Source organism: Macrobrachium nipponense, chromosome 39 (genome assembly GCF_015104395.2).
Source record: "Macrobrachium nipponense isolate FS-2020 chromosome 39, ASM1510439v2, whole genome shotgun sequence".
NCBI lineage: Eukaryota > Metazoa > Arthropoda > Malacostraca > Decapoda > Palaemonidae > Macrobrachium > Macrobrachium nipponense.
In genome coordinates, this window is record NC_061099.1 from 18,507,010 (window position 1) to 18,533,409 (window position 26,400).

At 47.6% G+C, this 26,400-nt stretch overlaps 1 protein-coding gene across 1 annotated transcript in view; it reads right to left on the reverse strand.

Annotated features, from left to right (window-relative positions):
* The window catches only part of LOC135210171 (phosphatidylinositol 4,5-bisphosphate 3-kinase catalytic subunit delta isoform-like), a gene marked incomplete in the record, with an annotated part of 244,592 nt that overhangs the window by 19,757 nt on the left and 198,435 nt on the right, over positions 1-26,400 (reverse strand).

Here is a 26,400-nt window from a genome sequence, read left to right on the forward strand (position 1 = left end):
TAAGACGGTTGCTGCGTCGAAGCCCCGAGGAATGACTCTGTCTTCTTCAACTCTGGCAAGGGGAGCCGTAACCAGCCCTCCTCCCAGCCCTCCTCATCCCGTGGAGCTCTGGGAAGAAGTCGAAGAAAGGGGGGAAACGCTAGGGACGGCGTTCCCCCTCACCTGCTGCCGGAAGTGGGGGGGTGCCTGGCCAGCCATTGGGCAACTTGGCAGCGCTACGGCGCCGAGACCTGGATTGTAGATGTCCTTCGGGAGGGATCTATTACCTTCGAATCTCGGCCACCCCTCACCTCCAAACCCGGTTCCAACAGCAGTCGTCGTTCCAGGGTCATCGAAGGACGTAGCAATGAGACAGGAGATAAAGACCATGCTGAGCAAGAGAGCTGTAGAGATCGTCACGGATCAGTCACCGGGCTTTTACAGTCGACTCTTCCTGGTGGAAAAAGGTCTACGGAGGCTGGCGCCGGTGATAGATCTCCTCTCCCCGAACCGGTTTGTCGCCAGACCCGGTTCAGCGAGACGGCACGCTCCAGTGCTCGACTCCATCAGGGAGAACGATTTCATGCTTTCAGTGGACTTGAAGGATGCGTATTTCCAAATACCCATTCATCAGTCCTCCAGAAAGTACCTCCGCTTCATCCTCGACGGGACGGTGTACCAGTTCAGGGCACTGTGCTTCGGTCTCTCAACCGCCCCACAGGTGTTCACGGCGAGTGTTCTCTGGTGTCTGCTTGGGCCCATTCGCACGGGATACGTCTGATGAGGTATCTCGACGATTGGTTAGTCCTGGCGAGCTCCCGCTCGCAGTTGCTACAGGACAGGGATCGACTGCTCGAGTTCTGCCACGATCTGGGGATCGTGGTGAACTTCGAGAAGTCCGATCTCGAGCCCAAGCAGAGGATGAAGTACCGGGTATGCTGATCGACGGTAGCAGGGCGAGTCTTTCCCGCAGACTCGCGGATCAGCAGATTCAGAGGCAAGCCACCAGTTCCTGTCTCGGCAGGAACAGGCAGCTCAGCGATGGCAATCGTGATCGGACACCTGTCGTCACTCGAGAAGTTAGTCCCTCACGGGCGTCTTCACCTGCGGTCTCTTCAGTGGAGGACTAAAGGAGGGTTGGTCACAGGCGAAGGATCCCCCAAGCTTTCCAGTGTCACTGACACAGGAGGTGAGGCAGGACCTAGCCTGGTGGCTGGACGACAGGAACCTCTTAAGAGGAGTGCCCCTGCGCACTCCCCCCGGACTGCAGCTGTTCTCAGACGCATCGACCGAGGGATGGGCGCACACCTGGAGGAGTTGCTGACTTCAGGAGTGACGAGAACGACAAGCACCTTACATCAATGTACTGGAACTCAAGGCAGCGTTCCTCGCTCTCCAAGAGTTCAGGACCGCTTGATGGGACACTCGGTGTTGATGTGCGACAACACCACGGTGGTGGCCTACGTCAACAAACAGGGGGGACTAGTGTCTCTCCGTTGTACCAGTGACTCGGGCAGGTGCACGAGCCGAGGCACACTCAATAGAGCTGTCGGCACGCTACATTCCAGGGAAGAGGGAATGTAGTAGCAGGACACGCTCAGCCGTCGGGATCAGGTGATAGGGACCGAATGGTCTCTACACCAGGACGTGGCGGAAAGGCTCTTCGACCTGGGGTGGGGGCGACAGTCGTGGATGGTTCGCACCCGGCACAACAGGAAGCTCCAGGTGTTCTTCTCGGCCGGCCGGACCCATGGGCAGCTGCAGAGGACGCTCTTCAACACCCGTGGGACAACCTCTCGCCTATGCCTTTCCCGTTCAGCCTGATTCGCAAGGTGATCAGCCGAGCACTGGTCACCCCGAATCTCAGGATGATCCTGGTGGCTCCCAAATGGCCACAAGGCCATTTGGTATCCGGACCTGCTGGCTCTTCTCGCAGGAGAACCGAGAGAGATTCCCCTTGGCACAAACCTTCTCGCCAGCCACACGTCGAGCGGTACCACCGAGCAGTCCAGTCTCTACGTCTTCACGGCTGGCTGTTACCACCATCTCTTGCGAACGAGAGGCTTTTCTCGTAGCGCAGCAACAGAGATGGCTGGAACGTCCGTCAGTCCTCTGCAGTGTGTACCAGGGGAAGTGGGCCGTTTCTGTGGTTGGTCGTAGACGGGGTCTATCTCCTCTCAGAGCCACTCTTCAGCAGGTAGCGGATTTCCTCGTTTTTCTTCGCCGAGAGAAGCTCCTTCTCAGTCCCCACAGTCAAAGGATACAGAGCCGCCTTGGCGCTCGTCCTGAAACTGAGGGGATTGGACATCTCGAACTCGTTCGAGATCTCCTTGCTCATGAGGAGCTTCGAAAGGTCTTGCCCACCCAGGGAACTCAGGCCCCTGCGTGGGATGTGACTCTCGCCTTAGGAGTCTGACTCGAACGCCGTTCGAGCCACTCCGAGAGTCGTCAGACAGGGATCTGACCCTCAAGACCCTCTTCTTGCTGGCCCTGGCATCGGCGAAGAGAGTAGGGGAACTTCATGGTCTTTCCTATGATGTACGACACTCCAGGGGATGGGGATCTGTGACGCTCGATTTCGTCCCGAACTTCGTTGCAAAAGACTCAGAACCCGTCGATCCCTGACGACAGGTTCGAGTCATTCAGATTCCCTCCCTATTGGACTTCACCGATATGATTGCGGATGAGATGCTGCTTTGTCCTGTGAGGCGCTACGGCGCTATCGAAGGAGAACGACACCTCAGGCCTGAGTGTCGACGCCTCTTCGTTGCACCGGGGTCACCAAGAAAGAAGTATCCAGAACACTCTTATTCTGGCTGCGTGAGGTCATCAGGAGGGCGTATGAGGCTGATGGTAGTGACGACATCCGTACGTCCCGTCCCGAGAGCTCACGAAGTCAGAAGTATTGGCCCCTCGTTGGCGTTTCGTAAGAACTTCTCCGTGGCGCAGGTCCTGAAGGCAGGTGTCTGGTCTAACCAGACTACCTTTACGTCCTTCTACCTTCGGGATATTGCCCACAAGGTCCTTGGATACCTTTTCCTTGGGACCCGTGGTGGCTGTCAACAAGTTGTGTAGCTAACCCAGACCCTCGCAGGCTGAAACAGCATCGAGTCCTGGTGTGACTGTGATGGATGTGTGAGTGAGTGAGTGACTGGCTCTCTCTTCCCATCTTTTTCCTCCTCCTCTACCCGTGGGCAGAGGGCCACGGTCGTCACTACGCTGGATGAGGACGAGATGCAGGTGAGCTATATGACAGAGCCCCATCCTATCCCTTTCACTAGGGATTAGGAGCAGAATATCCACCACTTCCTTCTACAAGGGGGGGAAGTGGATGCCTACAAGAGTCAACCCATGACTTTATATTTGCTCCTGTACAGGAACAAGTTCTTACATTGCTGGTACGAAGAGATACTCATGCCTCTCTCTTAGACTCGGTCCAGAGGTCTGGACCATTGATCCTGCGGTGCACACCCCGATCAATCGGACAGAGGCTTGGAATCCCTCCCTCGCTCTTACGACCAGGGAGGCTTCCAAGGTTGGGCGAACACCAGTCTGTTCACAAAAGACTCAGATTCCACCCACAAGAAGTGAGTCTTCTATTGTAAAAGGGACCGAAGTGTATGCCGTGTCGGAACAAATGACAATTGTCTAAAATTGCATTTTTCCTAACTATACAAACCTGAGGTCCTTTTACACATAGCCCCACCTCATGCCACCCCTCACTCTGCAGTTTGTTCCGACACGGTCCTTTTACAATAGGAAGGTACTAGCGGCAGCTGGATAGGTCGTAAGCTTTCGAACAAGGGGGTTCGGTAGTTAACTGCTTGTCCGACAGGCGCGCGCGCGCGACTGGGAGGTAAACAAATCACTTTTGCTTTCGGCCTGCTGGCGTGACGTGTATCATCGCTCTCTGCCCGCTTCATCGTCGTTTGCTTTCGCATGATGTGTTTTTCTTTTTCTAGTATCTAGTGAAACTGAATTGTAAGTACAATCATTTCATTGAATTCAATTGTGAATTTAAAGGATCTTGGCTTCACAACGCCCTCCGATTACCCGAGTGCCGGGACTGAAGGGCGTAATTGCGGGAATTCATTTTCCAGAATGATCCTCGTATTGTGTATGCTCGGTGCCGAGGGCGGGAGCGCTCGCTCCGAGCGTATATTGGGTTGGAAAATGTGTAGATGAAAATCGTAAGTAAGTTGCTCTTTTATTTATATTTTTTTGACCTGTATGCCCGTTTGCCGAACGAATGCGCTCGGCACGGAAACTTATCAGTATGAAAGTGGAATCGCAAGTACAGTATTCTTTTCATTTTCATATATTATTTTTTATTGTAGCAATACTCATTTTGGATCATTTCCGAGCTTACCCGGAGATTGATCCTTCCCCCCTATTTTGAATGAAGTGAAATGCAAGTGCAGTTCTTTTCATTTTCATTTTTTTATTGAGATTGCATTGTTGACTGGGATCAATATTCCGCTATTCACGGGAATTGCCTTCCCCTTTTTATTTGTATGAAGTGAAATCGCAAAGCGAGTAGTCTTTTCATTTTCATATATTTTTTTGATTGCATCAATTCCATTATGGATCAAGGTTTCCAGAAACCTTGATCCATAAAGGTAAGGAATGAAACCTTTCACCCTTGCGCTCGGTACCGAGGGCGCAAATGCGCTCGATCCGAGCCCTTATTCATTGTGAAGTGAATCGTTTTGCAAGATGCATTTTCATTTTGTTCCTTATTATTGATTTGCATCATATTATTTGGTTCAAGTTCCGCTCAGTCAGGGAATTGATCCTTATGCCTTGTATTCGTGCCGATGGCACGATTGGCTCTAGGGCTCTTATTTTGTTGTTGGGTACATGGTACTGTGCGGGGGTGGGGAACGGACCCCCCCCGCTCAGTTCCCACAGAGGGCTCTTCCCTTGGGGGGGGGGAGGTATCGGCGTTCTTCTCCTCGCCCGATCCGTCCGAGCGGGGGGGCGGGGGACGCTCGGTGCCCGAGTACAATTGTATTAGGGGTCTTCCACTCGTTGGGGAGGGATCAAAACCCCCGCACGAGGGGATTTCCCCCCCATTAATCGCTACTACTATTATTTCCGCAGGTGCTACTGCCACGAGCGTGGACCTTGGTGAGGTATGGGCGTCCTTCCAATTGCAGAGCGTGCTGGTGTCCAGGGGCTGCGGTTCTATGGTCGGGCCTACTGCGGTCACCCATGGAGTGGTGACCACGCAACCAGGTGACGAGGTCCCTCCTCACCTGGTGTACTCGCCTCACGTGGTAAACAGTCTTGCCTACAGCCGCTGTGAAGTGCCGTTCGCCGTACCGAGAGGGGGCGTGCCGCCGCCGCTCGTGGTTGCCGCGCTGCAGCGACCACACTTCCGCTGCCCTAGAACTCGCCCCTGGAACCTGCCGCCGGTACCAGGATGTTGCTGGCTGCTGCTCCACTTCCTGTGTTTCCGGTGCTGCCTGCCGTACCTGCCGATTCTGGGATGCAGTTGCTGCGCTGGCTGTCCCTGCCGTTGCTGCGCTGGCTGTTCCTGCCGTTGCTGCGCTGGCTGTCCCTACCGATGAGTGCTGGCCGTGCCTGCTGTTCCTGAGATGCCAATACCTGCAGATGTCGTCCCTGTTCGTGGTACTACCCCCAGACTTTGGTCTGTCTGTACAGGTGGCTCCGGGCCCTGTGGCTTCGGCTACAGCAGCCCCGGCTCCGCCTGGATAGCAGATCTTACGTCTGTCCTGAGGAAGCTGACGAAGAAGAGGAGGAAGGTGTTGGTGGTCGTCGTCTTCATCTTCTTCACGTCGTCGGCCGCCGCCTCTTCCCCTTCGACTTCTAAGGCTTTACGCCGAGGAAGAAGAAGGTCGCCTCCTCCCTCCTAGGAAGCTTCCTCGGGAGCTTCTCGGGACCCGTCTCACATCGGTTGGGACGGGAGGGTTCCTTCCGCTGGTCCTCCTGCTCCTTCGGGAGCGGGGCCCGTCTCTTCTTCCGCAAGGAAGAGAGACTACGACCAGAGGGGTACCGGCTAACACCGGTACTTCCTCGCCTGGTCAGTGGTTCTGCCACTGCATCAGGGTCCGTCGGCCTCTCGTTCGCGAGGAGGTACCGAGTGTACGGTCGCCTACCAGCGACCGTGCAGCCAGGAACCAGACCTCTGAGTCCGCTCAGCGTCAGGTTCACGGCACGGGCGGAAGACTGGTGACGCCGCTCATCGACTCTCACCAGACCAGCTCTCACTCTCGCGGTGAACAGCTGGCGGGGACGGGGACGGTGACGGACCGACTGACCACGGCTGAGGCTGGGAAGAGGTCCTCCCCGTCGCCGGTGCCAGCCACGGCTGGAACCAGCGACGTGACGTGCCGTGAGGACAAGCACCGGTCTCACTGCGACAGTGGAGCCTGCAGGTCGCCTGACCGTCGCTCTCACAGAAAGCGACCGGGTACGGCAACCAGCACCGCTCTTCTGACACTCGAGATCGGGGCCGCTGTGCTCAGTCCAGCCGTTCTCCACAGCGAGCGGTTCGACCAGGCCTGCAGCTCCGATCGCCACCGCGGGTTGACGATCCGCCTGCAGCCCTCAAAGCCTGGTTGGGTGCCAGCGAGCAAAGAGGGAGCGTCAGTCGCCTCTCCGTGCCTTCAACCTCCTCGGGTTACACCGGAAGGAGGAGCGAGGTATTGAGGAGTGATCGTGAGGGGTGCGCCCCTCATGATCCCCCCACCACAGCGCACTACGTGCCAGGCACGGTTTCTTGGACCGGGCCAGGCGTATGCGCAAGTGGATGGGGAAGACCGAGAGGCTGTCGCTGTTCCCCCTTCTTAGGAGGAAGGTTCGGAATATGCTCTTGTTCGAAGGGGCTTAACGGTCCCACTCTGCAAGATGCTGTGACTTCCGAGATCCAGAGGAAACTTTGCCGAGGTTACGGCGCTGATTCGTCAGACAATGACCTCGGGGAAGGATCGCCGCTCCCACCAGCAGAGCCACGTCTCGGCTCGAGTCGTTTTGGGGCCCGAGAGGGAATCCAAATCGACGGTGGGTCGCCGCGATCGGAGCTTGCCGACTGGGTTGAGCCAGGTAGTTCTCCTCCTCTCCGGACAAGAAGGCTCTCTCGGTTCGGACGGTCGAACAAGCTCCTTCTCCTCTACTGCGACAGAGGCGTTTCTACGTGTCTTCGGACATCGTATTTATATATCCCTGCGGTCCTCCTGAGGTTTCGACCTCGACGAGGACTGGAATGAGTCGGAAGCGGTATCGGCTCTCTCCTGTCAGGTCTCGATCAGCCCCAACCAGACGACGTTCACAGTGGAAGGACGGCATTCCCCCTCACCTGCTGCCGGAAGTGGGGGGTGCCTGGCCAGCCATTGGGACCCGGTCCAACAGCAGGCGTAACGTTCCAGGGGCATCGAAGGACGTAGCATTGAGACAGGAGATCAAAGACCATGCTGAGCAAGAGAACTGTAGAAATCGGTACGGATCAGTCACCGGGCTTTTACAGCGACTCTTCCTGATGGAAAAGGACAGGCTGGCGCCCAGTGATAGATCTCTCTCCCCGAACCGGTTGTTCGCCAGACCCGGTCACGATGGAGACGGCACGCTCAGTGCTCGACTCCATCAGGGAGAACGATTTCATGCTTTCAGTGGACTTGAAGGATGCGTATTTCCAACAAATACCCATTCATCAGTCCTTCCAGGAAAGTACCTCCGCCTTCATCCTCGACGGGACGGATGGACCGGATTGTACCAGTTCAGGGCACGTTGCTTCGGTCTCTCAACCGCCCACAGGTGTTCACGCGAAGTGTTCACTCTGGTGTCTGCTTGGGGCCCATTCGCACGGGATACGTCTGATGGGGGAGGTATCTCGACGATTGGTTAGTCCTGGCGAGCTACCCGCTCGCAGTTGCTACAGGACAGGGATCGACTGCTCGAGTTTGCTGCGCGATCTGGGGATCGGAATCCGGTGAACTTCGAGTTAAGGTCCGATTCTCGAGCCCAACAAGCAGAGGATGAAGTACCTGGGTATGCTGATCACACTGATCAGGGCGAGTCTTTCCCGCCAGACGGCCGGAATCAGCAGATTCAGGGAGGCAGCCAACCAGTTCCTGTCTCGGCCAGGAACAGGTAGCTCAGCCAATGGCAAGTCGTGATCGGACACCTGTCGTCACTCGGGAAGCAGTAGTCCCTAACGGGCGTCTTCACCTGCGGTCTCTTCAGGGAGACGGAGAGGGTTGGTCACAGGCGACGGATCCCCCAAGCCTTCCATGGTCACTGACACAGGAGGTGAGGCAGGACCTAGCCAGGGGTGACTGGACGACAGGAATCCCTTAAGAGGAGTGCCGCCGCACTCCCCCCCCGGACATGCAGCTGCTCTCAGACGCATCGACCGAGGGATGGGGTGCACACCTGGAAGAGTTGCGGACTTCAGGAGTGTGGTACGAGAACGACAAGCACCTTCACATCAATGTTACTGGAACTAAGGCAGCGTTCCTTGCTCTCCAAGAGTTCCAGGACCGCTTGATGGGACACTCAGTGGTGTTGATGTACGACAACACCACGGATGGTGGCTACGTCAACAAACAGGGGGCATCCTAGTGTCTCTACCGTTGTATCAGTTGACTCGGCAGGTGCACGAGTGGGCCGAGGCACACTCAATAGAGCTGTCGGCACGCTACATTCCAGGGAAGAGGAATGTAGTAGCAGACACGCTCAGCCGTCGGGATCAGGTGATAGGGACCGAATGGTCTCTACCCACCGGACGTGGCGGAAAGGGCTCTTCGACCTGTGGGGGCGACCAGTCGTGGATCTGTTCGCCACCCGGCACAACAGGAAGCTCCAGGTGTTCTTCTCGGCCGTGCCGGACCCATGGGCAGCTGCAGAGGACGCTCTTCAACACCCGTGGGACAACCTCTTCGCCTATGCCTTTCCCCCGTTCAGCCTGATTCGCAAGGTGATCAGTCCGAGCGCTGGTCACCCCGAATCTCAGGATGATCCTGGTGGCTCCCAAATGGCCACAGGCCATTTGGTATCCGGACCTGCTGGCTCTTCTCGCAGGAGAACCGAGAGAGATTCCCCTTGGCACAACCTTCTCGCCCAGCCACACGTCGAGCGGTACCACGAGCAGTCCAGTCTACGTCTTCACGGCTGGCTGTTATCCACCATCTCTTGCGAACGAGAGGCTTTTCTCGTAGCGCAGCAACAGAGATGGCTGGAACGTCCGTCAGTCCTCTGCAGCTGTGTATCAGGGGAAGGTCGGGCCGTCTTCGGTGGTTGTGTCGTAGACGGGGTCCTATCTCCTCTCAGAGCCACTCTTCAAGCAGGTAGCGGATTCCCTCGTTTTTCTTCGCCGAGAGAACTCCTCTCAGTCCCACAGTCAAAGGATACAGAGCCGCCTTGGCGCTCGTCCTGAAACTGAGGGATTGGACATCTCGAACTCGTTCGAGATCTCCTTGCTGAGAAGCAGCTTTCCAAAGGGTCTTGCCACCCCAGGGAACTCAAATTGACCTCTGTCTTGCTGACTGACTTGGCAGCGGCGAAGAGAGTACTTTGGAGCGTCATGCAGATAATGATGTGGATGAGATGCTGCTTTGTCCTGGGTGGACGCTACGGCGCTATCTGAAGAGAACTCGACTCCTCAGGTCCTGAGTGTCGACGCCTCTTCGTTAGCAATCCGGGTCAACCAAGAAAGAAGTATCCAAGAACACTCTTTCGTTCCTGGCTCTGCGTGAGGTCATTCAGGAGGGCGTTATGAGGCTGATGGTAGTGACGACATCCGTACGTCCCGTCCGAGACTCACGGAAGTCAGAAGTATTGGCCCCTCTTGTTGGCGTTTCGTAGAACTTGTCCGTGGCGCAGGCTCCTGGAAGGCAGGGGTGGTCTGGTACTAACCAGACCTACCTTTCAACGTTCCTTATACCTTCTTGGATATTGCCCATAGGTCCTTGGATACCGGTTTTCCTTGGACCCGTCCGGTGGTGGCTGCTCAACAACGTTCCGTGTAGCTAACCCAGACCCTCGCAGGCTGAACAGCATCGAGTCCTGGTGTGACTGTATGATAGATAGTGATGAGAAGTGACTGGCTTCTCTTTCTATCTTTTTCTACCCCTCTACTGTGTAGAGGGCCTACGGTCATCACCCTGCTGGATAGGACGAGATGCGGTGAGCTATATGACAGAGCCCATCCTATCCCTTTCACGAGGGATGGGAGCAGAATATCCACCACTTCCTTCTACAAGGGGGGAAGTGGATGCCTACAAGAGTCAAAACCATGACTTAACTTTGCTCCTGTACAGGAACAAGTTCTTACATTGCTGGTACGAAGAGATACGCTGCCTCTCTCTTAGTACTCGGTCCAGAGGTCTGACCATTGATCCTGCGGTGCACACCCCGATCAATCGGACAGAGGCTTGGATCCCTCCCTCGCTCTTACGACCAGGGAGGCTTCCAAGGTTGGGCGAACACCAGTCTGTTCACAAAAGACTCAGATTCCACCCACCAAGAAGTGAGTCTTCCTATTGTAAAAGGACCGAAGGTTTGTATGCCGTGTCGGAACAAATGACAATTTGTCTAAAATTGCATTTTTCCTAACTATACAAACCTGAGGTCCTTTTACACATAGCCCCACCTCATGCCACCCCTCACTCTGCAGTTTTTGCTTCGGGACCAAAAGCAAAAGTGATTTGTTTACCTCCCAGTCGCTGCTGCTGCGCGCCTGTCGGACAAGCAGTTAACTACCGAACCCCTTGTTCGAAAGCTTACGACCTATCAAGCTGCTTTTTTCCGCTAGTACCTTCTATTGCCTATTGTAAAAGGACCTCAGGTTTTTTTGTATAGTTAGGAAAAATGCAATTTTACGGTTGTATATAGGAAAAATGCAATTTTAGACAAATTGTCATTTTATGCTCTTTGATAGCTTTTCAGTGATTTGCTTATATTGGTCATTATGATGAAGAAATATTTGGTGACAAGTAGTCAAGTTAAGCATATTTTAGTTTTAATCAGACCACTCGCTGGCTGGATGAAACCATCTCCATAGGTGTGGTCTGAAGGATTATTAGGTATTTTTATGTGGGCTAAGAAACCAATTGGTAGGCATTACTTTATGGTTCTTTGCAGCTTCCTTTGGGCCCTAGCTACAACCCCTTTTGTTCCTTTACTGTACCTCCTTTCTATTCTCTTTCTTCCATCTTACTTTCCACCCTCTCCTAACAATTGCTTCATAGTGCAACTGTGAGGTTTTCCTCCTGTTACACCTATCAACCCTTTTGTTGTCAGTTTCCTTTCAGCGCTGAATGGCCTCATAGGTCCCAGTGCTTGGCCTATGGCCTAAATTTTCCATATTCAATTTCAGTTCATTTGGTTACCTAGCAACAGGGCCTACAGATTATGGTGGATCAGAACCGCTAATGTATCAAGAAATGAATTTCTAGTCACCAGAAATAAATTCCTCTGATTCCACATTGGCAGAGCAGAGAACCAAATCAGTATGTGAGCAGGAGCAGGTAACCCACTCATCCAATGATGAACTGACAAGTGGTAAATAGTAGTAAGATTACTATACTTAATGCTATAATCTCATATCGACTGTAAAATGGAACATTATACAATTTCATCTTTTAAAAGTATATGCTAAGAAGTCCTTCAAAATAGCCTTGTTTACTATGCAACATAACTCAGAATAACAAAAATGGAATGAAAAATCTTTATAGGTATATTGTGGCATTCTTTTATAGAGTGTAGTCTTATGTCTTATTGTTTTACTATCATTTTCGTGTACTTTTATTTTTTTACTATTATTTTCTGATATGAGTCTGGAAGAGTCCCAGCATCATAAGCTTTGTTTTTTTAGATTGAAAGTAGTGCTCTATTTTACAAGACCTACAGCATGGAATTGTATTTCCAAGAAAAGGGTAGAGAGCATAAGATATTTAGATTAGTGCTATTGCTTATATGATTTTTTATGTACTCTTGCACATTGTAATCCCCATGAACAGTCATCTTCTGTTATTGGATGCCATCCCTTTCCTTTTTGTCTCTCTTTAGCATCCTGCAAGACAGCCAAACTGTCACTCCCTTAATATTGCAAACAACTTTTCAAGGTACAGAGTGTAAATTGTCCCCTTCACTATCGATATTTAACCTGGTGATTATGTATGAAAGTGAAGAGGGAAAGAAATCCCACAATTTTTTTTAACCCATGTCATATGATATGCTTTTTCATTTACTTTGAAGACCATCTAATGATATTTCTCTTGTTACTATGATTTCCTAAGCTCCCAATATCTTTAAATTCATTGCTGTCAGATTATGTAATTTTTCAATTATGAAGGAATTGGGAAATTAAACTAGCAGAAACTAAGGCAGTAACACAAGACCAGACCTGTGATATCAGGAGTCGGGGCCAGTCCTTGCCTTCTCTTCACAACCTTACTAAACTGATGTTCGCAGTCAATGAAGGATCCTGGATTTCATACAATCTGTTGACTTAACTCTTTTTGGATAATTCAGTATTGACCATTGCCTGGGAGAAGTTTGACTTCTTGCATCTTGATCTACTCCTTTTCCTTAGCTGGCCTTCATCACCCTGTCTCCTGAAATGCAAATCACACCATTTATGATTAATGGGTTTGTGAGAAGAATGATTTTACATGTTTTTATACAAACCTGTTACTCAAAAACTTCCATTCTCCTCCTCCCTTCCCCAGGAGTGAAATTATGATGAAATGGTACACAGAGAATTTCCCAAGTTTTTGTTAACCCTGGTTTGATTGTAATATGTCTTTTTGTTTTACTTTATTTTTTACAAAGTTAAAAAAAAATATGGGGGCAATATAATGAATCTCTATTTTATCAATAATTTTAAACTCATTTTCCAAAAATTCAGGACTACAAATTCTTAGAGCTCTAAGATACATACTGGAAAATGTTGACACCTTAATTTGTTTAGCATGGATATAGTACAAATGGATATATGACAAATTATTTATGGGTTTTCTACATACTTTAAAAAAAAAATTGGTGTTATTTCTGATAACTACGACATCTAAAAAGGTATACAATTATTTTGTTCATATTCTATTGTGAATTGTATGGATTGTACAAGATTATTAATTTTATGCAAGAAATCAGGAATATTTACATTTTCTTTTACAATACAAAAACAGTTGTTGACATATCTAACCCAAAACACCTTAATTAAAAGAATAAATTTCTTGGACTAAGTCTAGACTCAAAAAACTCCATGTAAATATTTGACAAAAGTGGCAAAAGAGTGTTGCCCATAGCCAATACCAAGTACCATATATTTCCGCGTATAAGACGACCTTTAGATAAGATGAGGTAAAAAATCATGGCAAATTTTCATGAATTTTTCTTATATCTGTAGTATATGATGACTTCTATATTACAAAACCAAAATGATTTTTGGAGAAAAGTGATTACGTATTTGCAAAAATTAAACAGTACAACTATATTTATAATAATGAAGACTTGAATAAAGGTTGTTTTGTTTGTTATATCCAATTACAGTATTACTATTATCATATCATTACTGTATTACAGAATATAAACATTGTCATATGCATCATTTGCATTTGATATTGTTTACATTCTCAAAATCTCTGCTGATCTGAGTATTATTAATATCTTCATTGCCATTATTTGTTAGAAGAGATATAATTTGGAGATACCTTTTATCATAAATTAAGGAGGTTTGGTTGAAAATGTGCACATATGCACGTACTACTTTATTGTATAAGCATTAGGTGTGATTTCTCCAGTTCCGAACATCAGCCTCAGCTATAACCTGCAGCTTTAATTTACTAGTATTCTTTCTTGTGATTTCCATTGCATGAGGGATGAACAAAATTTATTTAATTTTAGAGAGAGAGAGAGAGAGATTGCTTTTTTAAAATAGGTTTTGTTCATGAAACTTACCTGTCAGATATATATATAGCTGTATTTTCCGAAGTCCGACAGAAATTAAAAAACTTACGACACACGTAGTGGGAGTCAGGTGGTTAGTACCCATTCCCGCCGCTGGGAGGCGGGTATTAGGAATCATTCCCATTTTCTATTCATAATTTTTCTGTCGCCGGTGTTGTAAACACAGTTTCAGCACCTCCGTCTTGAATTTAGGAACTTGGCTACTATAAGTACCCCTTTTTGATTTTTGGTATCTTGACTTTTGGATCGGTGGCTAGGCACACGTTGATTGTGGATTTGATTGATTTTTGGCTTGATTTCTCTTTAAATAAGATGTCTGGTTCTAGTTCGGCTAGCGCCAGGTTTTGTACCAAGAGTGAATTGTCGAGGTAGGCTACTGCAAAGCATTCCAGTGGGACCCTCATACTTTGTGTGTAAGAGTTGCAGAGAGCATGATTGTATGTATGAAAGTCGCTGCAAGGAATGTGAGTGTCTTTCTGATTCTGGATGGAGAGCGTATGAGTCCTATCTGCGTAAGCTTGAACGGGATAGGTTAAGGAGGTCTTCTCCAGGAGCGTTTCAGGTAAACGTCAGGAAGTTCATGTTTCTCCTACTAACCCTCCTTTAATCACTACTCCTAACCCTGTAGTGTTGCCTTCGGGCCCTGAATCAGTGTCTGTGGAGGGTAATACCCTTACACTTATCTTAGAGTCGATTCGATAATTTAGAATCTAAAGTGCTCGCCTTAGAAGGCAAAAAAGTGAAGGTGCAAAGTGCAGTGACAGTGCTCCTTCGTTGGTGGAGGGTGACGTCAGATCGGCCCCATTTCGCCTCTAGGCCTAGACCGCTGCCGTACTCCCAGGTTTCAGGGAGAGGGCATGTTCGAAAGCCGCAGGAGGGTTTACGGGGAACGCCCCACCGATCTGACGTGCCTTCGGCAGTATCTGTTGACGTTACACAGACTGCCAAGGAGCGTGCGCGTGCACGCCTCCTGAAAGAGTGTTTCTCTTCTTCAGATGCTTCCTCCCCGCACAAGGGGTGGAGCTCTCATTCTTTTTCACGCCCGCTGAAAAGGAGTGTTGGTGATCGTGACGCTTCACGTCCAGTTTTGGCTCTCGAGAGGCGATCATCGCCTGAGAGTGTGTTCGCAGCCTTCCCGCCACAGAAGAAGCGTAAGGAGTCATCGGATGATGACTTTGTTGAGCGCCCCAGTCGCTCTCGAGCGCGTGCTACGGCAGTTTCTGGGAGAAGGAAGAAGCGTCCCCTCGCCCCCTCGCCTTCTCACAGGATCAGCCGTCACCTGACAAGGAATCCTCTCCTACTGAGAAGATCCTGCGCTCTTTGCAGCAACAGCTTACTGATGCTCTTGCTAAGAAAGGGACGCAACCACGTCCCAGGAGAAAGGATGACCGTCTACCTATGAAGAGATCTAGAAGGTCTCCCTCTCCCTCTCCTCGCTCGTCTATCTCTCCACTTTCTTCGCCTCGCTAGAGTTCGTGCGACTCCCAGTGGCTCTCTGGAGAACGTGAAGAGGATTTGGCTGCTCGGCGCATGAGAAGCGGTATTACCCGCTCGTAAGCTTGCGGTGCGAGAGCTCGATACTTGCGTGAGCGCTTCGGTGCAAGTTCACGTTCCTGACGCTCGGTCGGAAGCCAAGCGAACGCCAGTGGCATCTAAGAGTGCACCAGCTGAAGCAGAGCGCGCACGAGATGTTAAGCGCGCATTAGTAAATGTCATTCGCACGCCAGTGGACGCCAAGCGTGCGCCAGTGGACGCCAGCGGCGCGCGATGTGGACGCCAATCCCGCGCTAGTTTGCAGCCAGGCGTGCGCCAGTGGACGCCAGGTATGCGCCAGGTGGACGCCAGGTCGTGCGCCAGTGGACGCCAGGTGTGCGCCAGCGGACGCTCGGGTGGACGAAGATGTGGAGTTTCGTCGCCTCCCACCTGTTTGTGAGAGACTTTGCAAGTTACTTCGGGTATTAGAGATACGACCGGAGTTTCTTTTAATGAGTCAGCTTTACCTTCCACTTCACAGCAACGCGCCTCTTGGAAACTTAGACCAGATGGTCTTGGTCCAGCCTATTTTGCCTCCAACTTCACCTGTGTCGGATGCAGAGGTTAGCGACGCTTCGGTTTGAAGTGGAATGATGATAACCTTTGGCGGCAGTCTCTTCCGACTACCAGGTTTTGACCCGCTTCTTCAATCAGAGTTTGGAGAGACGTTTCACCCGGAAGCTCCTCGCTCTCCCTCACAACTTTCTTCTTCCGCCCAAGATCAACAAGGTCTCGGCATTCGTCAGAATGAAGAAGTCCCTTTCAACTAAGAGGGCTCTTCGTAAGGTCCATGACTGGATGGAGAAAAGGAAGTCCCAGGGAAAGACTTCTTTTGCCCTGCCACCTTCGAGACTTAGTGGGAAGGCTGGCATTTGGTATGAGAGGGGAGAAGACGTAGGTATTAGACTTCCCTCGTCAGCCCAAGGAGACTTCGCCAGCATTGTGGATGCCTCGAGGAGGTCTCACCTGTCCTCTTCGAAAGTTTCCATGGTCAACTACGGAGGGGGATGGATACTACCACCTTAAAGGCCTCTTTCGGACGTTAGAGGTCTTCAACTTTCTAGATTGGTGTTTGGGAGTTCTGGATGCCAAGTCTAGGAGTTCCGACTCGATTAGTCTGGGGGAGCCTGTCCAGCGTAATGTCGTGTATGGACAAGGCCGTCAGAGATGGTTCGGAGGAGCTTACAGCTCACTTTTGCACAGGGCTCTTGAAGAAGAGATCCCTGTTTTGCAATTTTACAAGCTAAAGCTCTAAATCTGTTTCTCCGTCACAGAAAGCAGGACTTGCTCTTCGCTCCTTTTTTCGGATCATCTCTTCCCCCAGGCTATGGTAAAAGACATTGCGACCAGTCTTCAGGAGAAGGCCACGCAAGATCTCCTCGCACAATCTTCAAGGAGACCTGCGGTTCCTTCGTCCTCGGGAGTTTCGATTCTCAAGAAATCGAAGCCCTTTCGAGGTAGTTCTTCCTCGAGACCAGCCCCTCGAGGAAGAGGCACGTCCAGAGGCAGAGCCACTGCGCTGGCCAAGAACAAGAAGTGAAGCAGAAGTCCTTCAGTCACCGGTTGGAGCCAGGCTTCAGCTTTTTGCGCAAGCCTGGGAAGAGAGAGGTGCGGACAAATGGTCCGTGGACATCTTAAAGAAGGGTTACCGGATCCGTTCCTGAAACCACCCCCGCTGTCTACGACACCAGGGACATGTCTCCTTCCTATCGGGGAGAAAAAGCAACAAGTGCTTTACGATCTGTTAGATCAGATGATCGTGAAACACGCCGTAGAACAGGTCTCCGACTTTGAATTCCCTGGATTTTACAACAGACTGTTCCTGGTGCCAAAGCAGTCGGGGGAATGGCGACCGGTACTCGATGTCAGCAACCTGAACCTCTTTGTCATCAAGCAGAGGTTCAAGATGGAGACACCTCAGTCAGTGATGGAGCCTTGAGACCGGGGATTGGATGGCTTCACTAGATCTCCAGGACGCGTATTTCCACGTCCCATCCAGCCCCAGTCAGGAAATACCTGCGGTTTGTCCTGAAAGGAAAAGTGTTTCAATTCAGGGCTCTCTGCTTTTGGACTCAGCACTGCTCCCATGGTATTCACCCTACTGATGAAGAACATTGCGAGGTGGCTTCATATCTTTCCAATGTCAGGATCTCTCTCTACCTGGACGACTGGCTCGTACGAGCCTCCTCGAAAGACGGTGTCTGGAGGACCTTCACACGACTTTGGCGTTAACGAAGTCCCTGGGGCTTCTGGTGAACCTCGAAAAAGTCACATCTGACCCCTTCTCAGTCTTTAGTCTATCTGGGGGATTCAGATGGACTCAGTGGCTTTTCGGGCTTTTTTCCGTCCCAGGGGCGACAACTAGATTGCCTAAGCAAAGTGTCAACCTTTCTGGGGAAGGAATCATGCTCGGTGAGGGAATGGATGAGTCTGCTGGGGACCATTTCCTCACTGGAGAAGTTTGTTTCCCTAGGGAGGTTGCACCTCAGACCTCTTCAATTCTTCCTTGCCGACAATTGGAGCACCAAAACACTTTGGATTCGATTCTGGTATTATCAGAAGAGGAAAGGAACACCTAAGATGGTGGACCGACCCTTTGAAGCTCGCAGAGGGTCTTTCCCTCAAGCTTCAGAACCCGCCACCTAGTGTTGTTTTCCGACGCGTCTTCCACGGGGTGGGGAGCAACACTGGGGGGGAAGGAAGTGTCAGGCACCTGGAGAGGGGAACAGGTGTCCTGGCACATAAACCTCAAGGAGCTGGCAAAGCAGTTCATCTGGCGCTCCAGTTCTTTCAGAACGAAGTCTCCGGCAATGTGGTGCAGATCAACTCGGACACACCACAGCCCTGGCATACCTCAAGAAACAGGGAGGAACCCACTCTCGATCCCTGTTCTTCTTGTTGCAAAGGAATCCTGTTATGGGCGAAGGCACACGACGTCTCTATACTGACGAGATTCATATCAGGGGTAGAAAACGTCCGTGCAGATCTGCTCAGTCGACAAGGTCAACTTCTGCGACGGAGTGGACTCTTCATCAGGAAATATGCCAGAGGTTGTGGAAGTTATCGGGGATGTCCTCTCGTAGACATCTTCGCAACTTCCAGGACAACGAGACTCCCGCTGTTACTGCTCTCCAGTTCTAGACCCAGGAGCAGTAGCAGTAGACGCCCTTCTTTGGGACTGGACGGGACTAGACGTATATGCCTTTCCCCCGTTCAAGGTCCTAGGGGAAGTGATAAGAAAATTCGCGGCATCAGAGGGAACGAGGATGACTCTCATCGCCCCCTTCTGGCCAGCGACCGACTGGTTCACAGAGGTCCATGTCCTTTCTTTGTAGACTTTCCGAGGACTCTGCCTCCAAGGATAGATCTACTCAAACAGCCCCACTTCGAGAGGTATCACAAAAAACCTCCCCGCTCTGAGTCTGACTGCGTTCAGGACTATCCAGAAGTTGGCCAGAGCGAGGGGTTTTTCAAGACCTGTGGCGAAAGCAATCGCAACGGCAAGAAGACCTTCTTCTATTGCCGTATACCAATCCAAGTGGGCGGTTTTCCGGAGCTGGTGCAGGAAGAAAGACATTTCCTCCACCTCTACCTCTGTGAGCCAGATCGCAGACTTCCTTCTCTACTTGAGAAATGAAGTTCGCTTAGCGGTACCTACGATAAAAGGCTACAGAAGTGTGCTTTCTGTAGTCTTTAGGCATAGAGGACTGGACTTAGCCAACAACAGAGACCTTCATGATCTTCTTAAGTACTTTCGAGACTTCGAAGGTACCTCAACCAAGAGTCCCTTCTTGGAATTTAGACATTGTTCTAAAATGATGTCCCAGTAATTTTGAACCGCCTCAACTTAGCTTCGCTTAGAAACCTTACAAGGAAGAACACTTTTTTCTAACTGCTCTGGCGACGGCGAAGAGAGTTAGTGAGATCCAGGCTATAAGCAAGCATGTTGGGTTTAAGAACTCGGATGCGGTTTGTTCTTTAAAGCCCTATGTTCTTAGCAAAGAACGAAAAACCCGTCCAACCCTTGGCCAAGACATTTGAAATCAAGGGTTTGACAGAGATCGTGGGTAATGAGCCAGAGAGAGTCCTGTGCCCTGTCAGGGCTCTCAAATTCTATTTAGACAGAACGAAGGACTGTAGAGGACCTTCGGGCAACTTGTGGTGCTCGGTTAAGAAGCCCGATCTTCCCATGTCAAAGAACGCGCTTTCTTTCTTCTTGAGAGACACCATTAAGGAAGCTCATTCCACATGTAGTGATAGTGACATGAAGCTTTTAAAAGTGAATGCCCACGAGGTGAGGGCTATTTCGACCTCGATAGCCTTTCACAGAAATATGGCACTCAGTGACATTTTTGAGTGCCACATATTGGCGGAGCAACTCGGTGTTCGCTTCACACTACCTGCGGGAGGTGAAAGCGACAGTACGAACATTGCCTCGCGTGGACCATACGTCGCTGCAGACACTGTTTTGGGGGCAGGAGGTAGCACTCATCCTTTCCTTTAGTGGTTAGATGAGCTTTTAATTGTGTGTGTTTTTTTTTGGTTGTGTGGGTTGACCGCCCGAGGCGGATCTCCCTTCTTTAGTCTAGTTTAGTGGTATACCTTTACCGGTAGACTAGGCCAGGTGGTTTTTACTTCGTTGCCCTCAGTGTATGGTCAATGGTCTAGTCACATTGTGGTCACGACCCCCTGTTGACAGATCATCTTGAGTGCACCAGCTATAATAGGTCTCTATTTCCTCGCTGGCAACTCTTATAGCACAAGCAGACTTACGCGGCAGTAACCACGAAGTCAGCTATGCTAACAGGTAAGAAGGTCAAGATATCATTTTATCTGCATATATATGTTTCCTAAAATCTTCTATTCTGTCTACTCCCACCACCAAAGGTGGGATTCAGCTATATATATACTGACAGGTAAGTTTCATGAACAAAAATGATATTGTAATGATACAATTAAGTTTGTTCATACTTACCTGGCGAAATATATAATTAAACCGATCTAAGTACCCACCCACCTCCCCTCAGGAGACAGTGGAAATAAAAATTATGAATAGAAAATGGAAGGGAATGATTTCCTGATACCCGCCTCCCAGCGGCGGGAATGGGTACTAACCACCTGACTCCCACTACGTGTGTCGTAAGTTTTTTAATTTCTGTCGGACTTCGAAAATACAGCTATATATATATCTGGCAAGTAAGTATGAACAAACTTAATTGTATCATTACAATATCATTTTGACTCCAGGATTATTACAAATAGTTTTGTGTGCTGCCTCACTTAATTTTCACTGCATTTGTCATAAAAGCATTGGGGGACGTGAAAATATAGTTGCCATAAAATAAATTTTAAAATGCCATGGATGGTACTGAAGATGATTTGTATGATACTGATGACGAAGCTGAAGTTGACTCGCCAGACCAGACTGGAATCCCTAAGATGGTGGTACATGTGATCAGTCTTTGTGATAAGTATGAGAAAACGTTTAAATGAAAAAATGAATATTATTTTTATCATAAATGTTATTACTACTGTAATTACACAAATACATTGAAATTTCTCAAAGGTTTTACCGAAAGATTAACATTGCTCCGTCAGCGGAACCGCAAATCGATGTTACATTTTTCTCAGCTGGGATTGCATAGATAAAAGGTTTCTTTTATTGATTTCGAATTATTCCTCAAATACGCTATTTGTTATGAAGTAATGCCAATAATATATATGGTGAAAATGGTTTCATTACCTTTATTATCATTTTATTTCATGAAGTGAATCTTTATGTATGTTGGTGGTTAGGCTACAGCACCGAGGCCGAGGCTAGCCTACAGATACACATCTTAGAATTCAATTTTTGATCTTTAGTATTGCAGTATAAGACGACCCCCAATTTTTAGGGCGGAATTTTTGGATTTAAAGGTCATCTTATATGCGGAAATATACGATATTGTTCATAAAAATTACCATTGAAAGTAAATTTACAATTTTTTATACAAAGGGATACCAAATTAATAATGACATTGGTAGATAATTCTAGATTATACAAGTCCAAATGTTGTGATAAATATTGAAGTAAGTCATCAATTTGAACTTTAGTAAATAAAGATGTTACATCAAATCTGGTTAATTTGTCAGTACTGGATAATTCAATGTGGGAGTCTAGCACAGTAATCAAAAGAATTTTGTAAATGGCAATTTGAAATAGTATCAAAGATAGGTGATAGTAATTTAACTAGATATTTAGAAAGCTTATAGCTAATATAACCGATTTAACTGATAATGGGACGGATAGGGGAATCTCTTTTATAGGTCTTGTTTAATCCATACATGTATGGTAAAGATGGGCCAATCATTGTCAATTTCTCTTTTATTGAACTTAATTCCTTTAGTATAGTTTTTATTTTAGAATTGAAATGTTTTATGACATCTCAGGAGTCAGGAAGTGTCTTGGATGTGGTCAGAATATCTGAGAAACTCCCACACCAGAGTAAAGGAGCTGAAGGCCATTCACCTGAGTCTTCAGTCCTTCTCAGCCTCAGTTTGTGGCAGAACACAGTTCATGCCAACAACATGACAGTTCTTTCAGACACAGGAAAGCAGGGAGGCACCCACTCTTTCTCTCTTTACAAGTCGGCAAAAGAGCTCCTCTCGGGGTGGAACAGAACCAGATGTCAATTATGACTCATTTTATCCGTGGGAGGCTGAATGCCATAGCGGACACGAATTGAGTCTTCGCAAACCGGTACTTCTGACGGAGTAGACCTTGGATCCTCTGGTCTGCAACAATCTATGGAGGTTGTGGGGCACACCAGCCATTAGACCTGTCTTGGACCCTCTTGCATGGGTGATGAATGATATGCTTCTGGATTGGACAGGTCTTGATATATATGCTTTCCCTCTCTTCAGTATGATCAGGGAGGTGATCAACAAGTTTGCATCCCACCAATATGTTATGATGACCCTAGTTGCTCTGTTTTGGTCAAGGAAGAAGTGGTTCCCAGACCTGCTACAACTGTTAGTGGACTTCCCAAGGCTCCTGCTTCAAAAATGGTCGCTGCTGCCTCAGACAGGCCTCATCTTCTTTGGATTTTTGGTCACCAAAGGTTGTCCACTTTGGCCCAGACAAGCTTAAGACTGTCAGGCTCCTCGTCAGAGTGGAAGGGTTTTCGAGACAGGCTGCAGGAGCTATTGCTGGATGCAGACTTCCTTCTAGCAAGCTCTACTAGTCCAAGTGGACAGTTTTCAGAAGATGGTGCAGCCGACTTCTTGCTCTACCTGAGGACCTCCAGGAAGCTATTTACTTGCACTATCAAGGGATGTAGGGCTATGCTCAGTTTGGTGTTAAACATAGAAGTCTAGATCTGTCTTCTGACCACGACCTAAGTGACCTAATCAAGTCCTTACATTCCGTCAAGAAAGAGAAGTTGGACGTTGTTTTGATATGGCTCTCAGGTCCCTCCTATGAACAGCTTCATTCTGTCTCTCTTAGAAACCTGACCAAGAAAATCCTTTTCCTTGTGGCCGTGGCTACCACCAAATGTATAAGTGAGCTTCAAGCAATTGATAGGAGAGTTGGCTTTTCAGGAGATGCTGTTTTGCTCCTTCTCTCTTGGGTTCCTTGTCAAGAATAGGGGGACCCTTCTAATCGTTGGTGGAACCCCGTTCTTTCACCATTAGAAATTTAATGGACATCCTCAGGGTAGAAGAAGAGGAGAGGCTTCTCTGACCTGTAAGAGCCGTTAGGTATTACCTTCAAAGGATGGAGAAGATCAGGGGCCTTTGAACAACCTCTGATTCTCTGTGAGGAACCCTTCTTGTCCTCTTTCCAAGAATGCTCTTTCCTTCTTTCTCAAAAGCTTTATTTCTGAATGTCTTCCAGATTAAAGAGGACATCTTGCTGATCTTTCAAGTGAAAGCCCACGAGGTCAGGGCTGTTGCTACCTTTCTTGCATTCAGACTTAATATATGTGTCTTTCGAGTATCCTACAATCAACCTTTTGGAGAAGCAAGGATGTGGAGATTAGTTTTGAAAATTGCACTACCTTAGGACCTTTATCCGTAGCTTGTATGGTGCTGGGAGAGGAAGCAAAGTGGGTCTTCTGTCCCTTGGTGTAAGGCATTGAGTATATGGGAAGCCTGAGAGTATTTAGTACCTGGAGTACCCACCAGCTATTAGTGGTTTAGGTGGTTGTTTTTATCACAATCTAGGTAACAGCTTTGTTGGTTTATTCTTGTTTGCGCCCAGGGCAAGGGCATGTCTTTTTATCTTTGCTAGACACGGGTGTACTTCCCTCACTGCAAAGTTCCCACTGACGTAGGGGTGACTGTGGGCTATACAGTCACGCCCACTACAGGTGAAGAGGGGCATTGACCAGAGGCAGTAACTATCTGCAGTTGTTCTCTTGCCAGGTAAGGAAACAACAAGCATTGTCTCAATGCCAGCTGTTTTATTTCGAAGTCATTACCTTGATTAATGTTTTGGGGTAGAATATGTCCGTGGATCCCACCTTCTTTCAGTGTGGAATCAGCTATGTAATTACTTGGTAAGTTACTTATGTAAAGACGACAATTTTATGATAAAATTAAGTTTGATATATAATTACCAAGTAATTACATAATCAGAGCCCTCCCCTTGCAGGGACATAATGGCGCAAACGAATTGATGCAAAGTTGTTCCTCCCTGTCCCTGAAAGTGGGTTGGGCATGTTACCTACACCAAAACAAATGCTAGCACTACCACGAAGCTTGAAATTTTTAGGTAGTAAGCTCATAGATATGTAATAACTTGGTAAGCATATATAAAACTTTATTTTACCATAAAAGTGTCATATTTGGTTCCATCTGCTGAATTCAAGAAGTGAATCAAGTGCTTTTTTTCTTTTTTTCAGTGATGACGACCTGTTGTTGTACCTGCTTCAGCTAGTTCAAGCCTTGAAGCATGAAAATTATTTGCACTGCCATCTGGTTGAGTTTCTTCTAAACAGAGCTCTTAGGAATATGCGCATTGGCCATTTCTTTTTCTGGCATTTAAGGTAATATAGTTTGCTCCTCAATAAATGTATACGTACATTATATTTTAGATCAGTTCTCAGTGCTGTGATGTAATTGTTTAGAAGAATTCTGATCAATACATTGTCAATAAAGTATGAACCTTTAATGCAGTATTTATGTTTAGTTGGTATTTCTGATCAATACATTGTCAATAAAGTATGAACCTTTAATGCAGTATATTGTTTAGTTGGATATTTTCAGTACAATAACCTTCCTATTATTTGTGCTAGTTCCAAAGAGTTGAGACTTTTACTGAATTACAGTTAAGTTATATTAAATATGTTTTACCAACATGTGGCTGTCCCAAATCCTACCTTAACTTTGCAAAATTTGTATAGCATAATTTATGCAAACTCATCCCTAGTCAACAAAACATTTAGAATTCACACAAATAAGAATGTAACACTGCCGTATAAGGAGAGATATAAGACCATAAATACAGAAAAAACAAAACTAGATATTAGCCCATAAATGCAGGACTGCAACAAGCAGAATATCTCGTTTTAGGTTCTTATCAGGATAAGCTACCCCAGCTACATAATCATGATCAAGATGTACTTTAGTAGTAGCAGTTGTGGTAGAAGTAGGGGCTAGCCTTAGTAATGGCTCCATCACCTCTAAGTAATCCATACATGAAAATTGTGGGTAATGGGAAGGAAAATACTAGGGATTGCTGTATTCAGATGCTGAGAATTTGTTTTAAATTATCTTTATTTAGAAGTGTAATACTTTGTTTTATGTCTGATGTTAATAAGCAGTTGAAGTTTAGGTTATTAAAGATGTTTGCAATTGATTTGATGAAGATAATCAAATATGAGTGTTTTATACTGTAGTATAATTGTTTGTTATAGAGATATTTAGTTGTAACTATAATTTTACTTTATAATCATGTTTTCAGATCTGAAATGCATATGCCAGCTGTTTCAATTAGATTTGGACTCATTTTAGAAGCATATTGTAGAGGCTCGGTTGAGCATATGAAGATTTTACTTCGTCAGTTGGGTGCCCTTAAAAAGTTCAAAGGTAAGGTCTTGGATTAGTATTAAACTTATCGTGCTGCGTAGTCAGTTAACATCAGATTATTCTTTTTCCTCCAAAAAGTTACAGTAAACTGCTATGGCTGAGGTGGCACAAGTAGAAATCAACAGTAGTTTGCTTTGAGTATTAAAAAAAACTGCATTTTTCACCAACAAAACCTTCAAATATTGATTATTTTGCCATTTTGGAGTCATATCTCTTCTGTCAGATCGGCGCGTAACCCTGGAACATGCATTGTAAACCTGGAAAATTATTCTGGATGAATATAATTGCAAAAGTGTTGTGTAACCTCGGAAGGTCGTAAGCCGAAACCGTCATAAACCGGAGGACTGCCTGTATTCTTTTTTTTTTTTTTTATGGCTCTGTTCTTTTCTCTTATCCTTTTCATTGTTGCTTAACATATTAGTCAGGCCTAGCTATCTTGTGTCAAAAAGCAATCATAAAAATAAAACAAACACAATTTAGTCTTTTCTCTCTCTCTCTCGCTCATCTAATTCCTAGCATATCAGCCTGTTTCATCCTCACATGTTGGAAAGCTGTGGGAGTCAAAGCTGACGAATACATTAAGAAAGGCTTACGTACTTTCGTAAAAGCTTTCTTGGGGTAATCTTTCTGTAGCTATCATTTCTCCTATATAGAAATCAATTAAAAATTATCTTCACATGCATGCCTGACTTACTGCCATAAGCATAGTAATGCCTAACTTAAGCCATAATCTATAAGTAATGCCTAGACTTAATGCCATAAGCATAGTAATGCCTACTTACTGCCATAGCTATAGTAATGCCTAGACTTAATGCCATAAGCATATATAATAAATGGTCGATCTTAATAGCCAGCAATAATTATAGCTGAAAGGATAGGAAATAC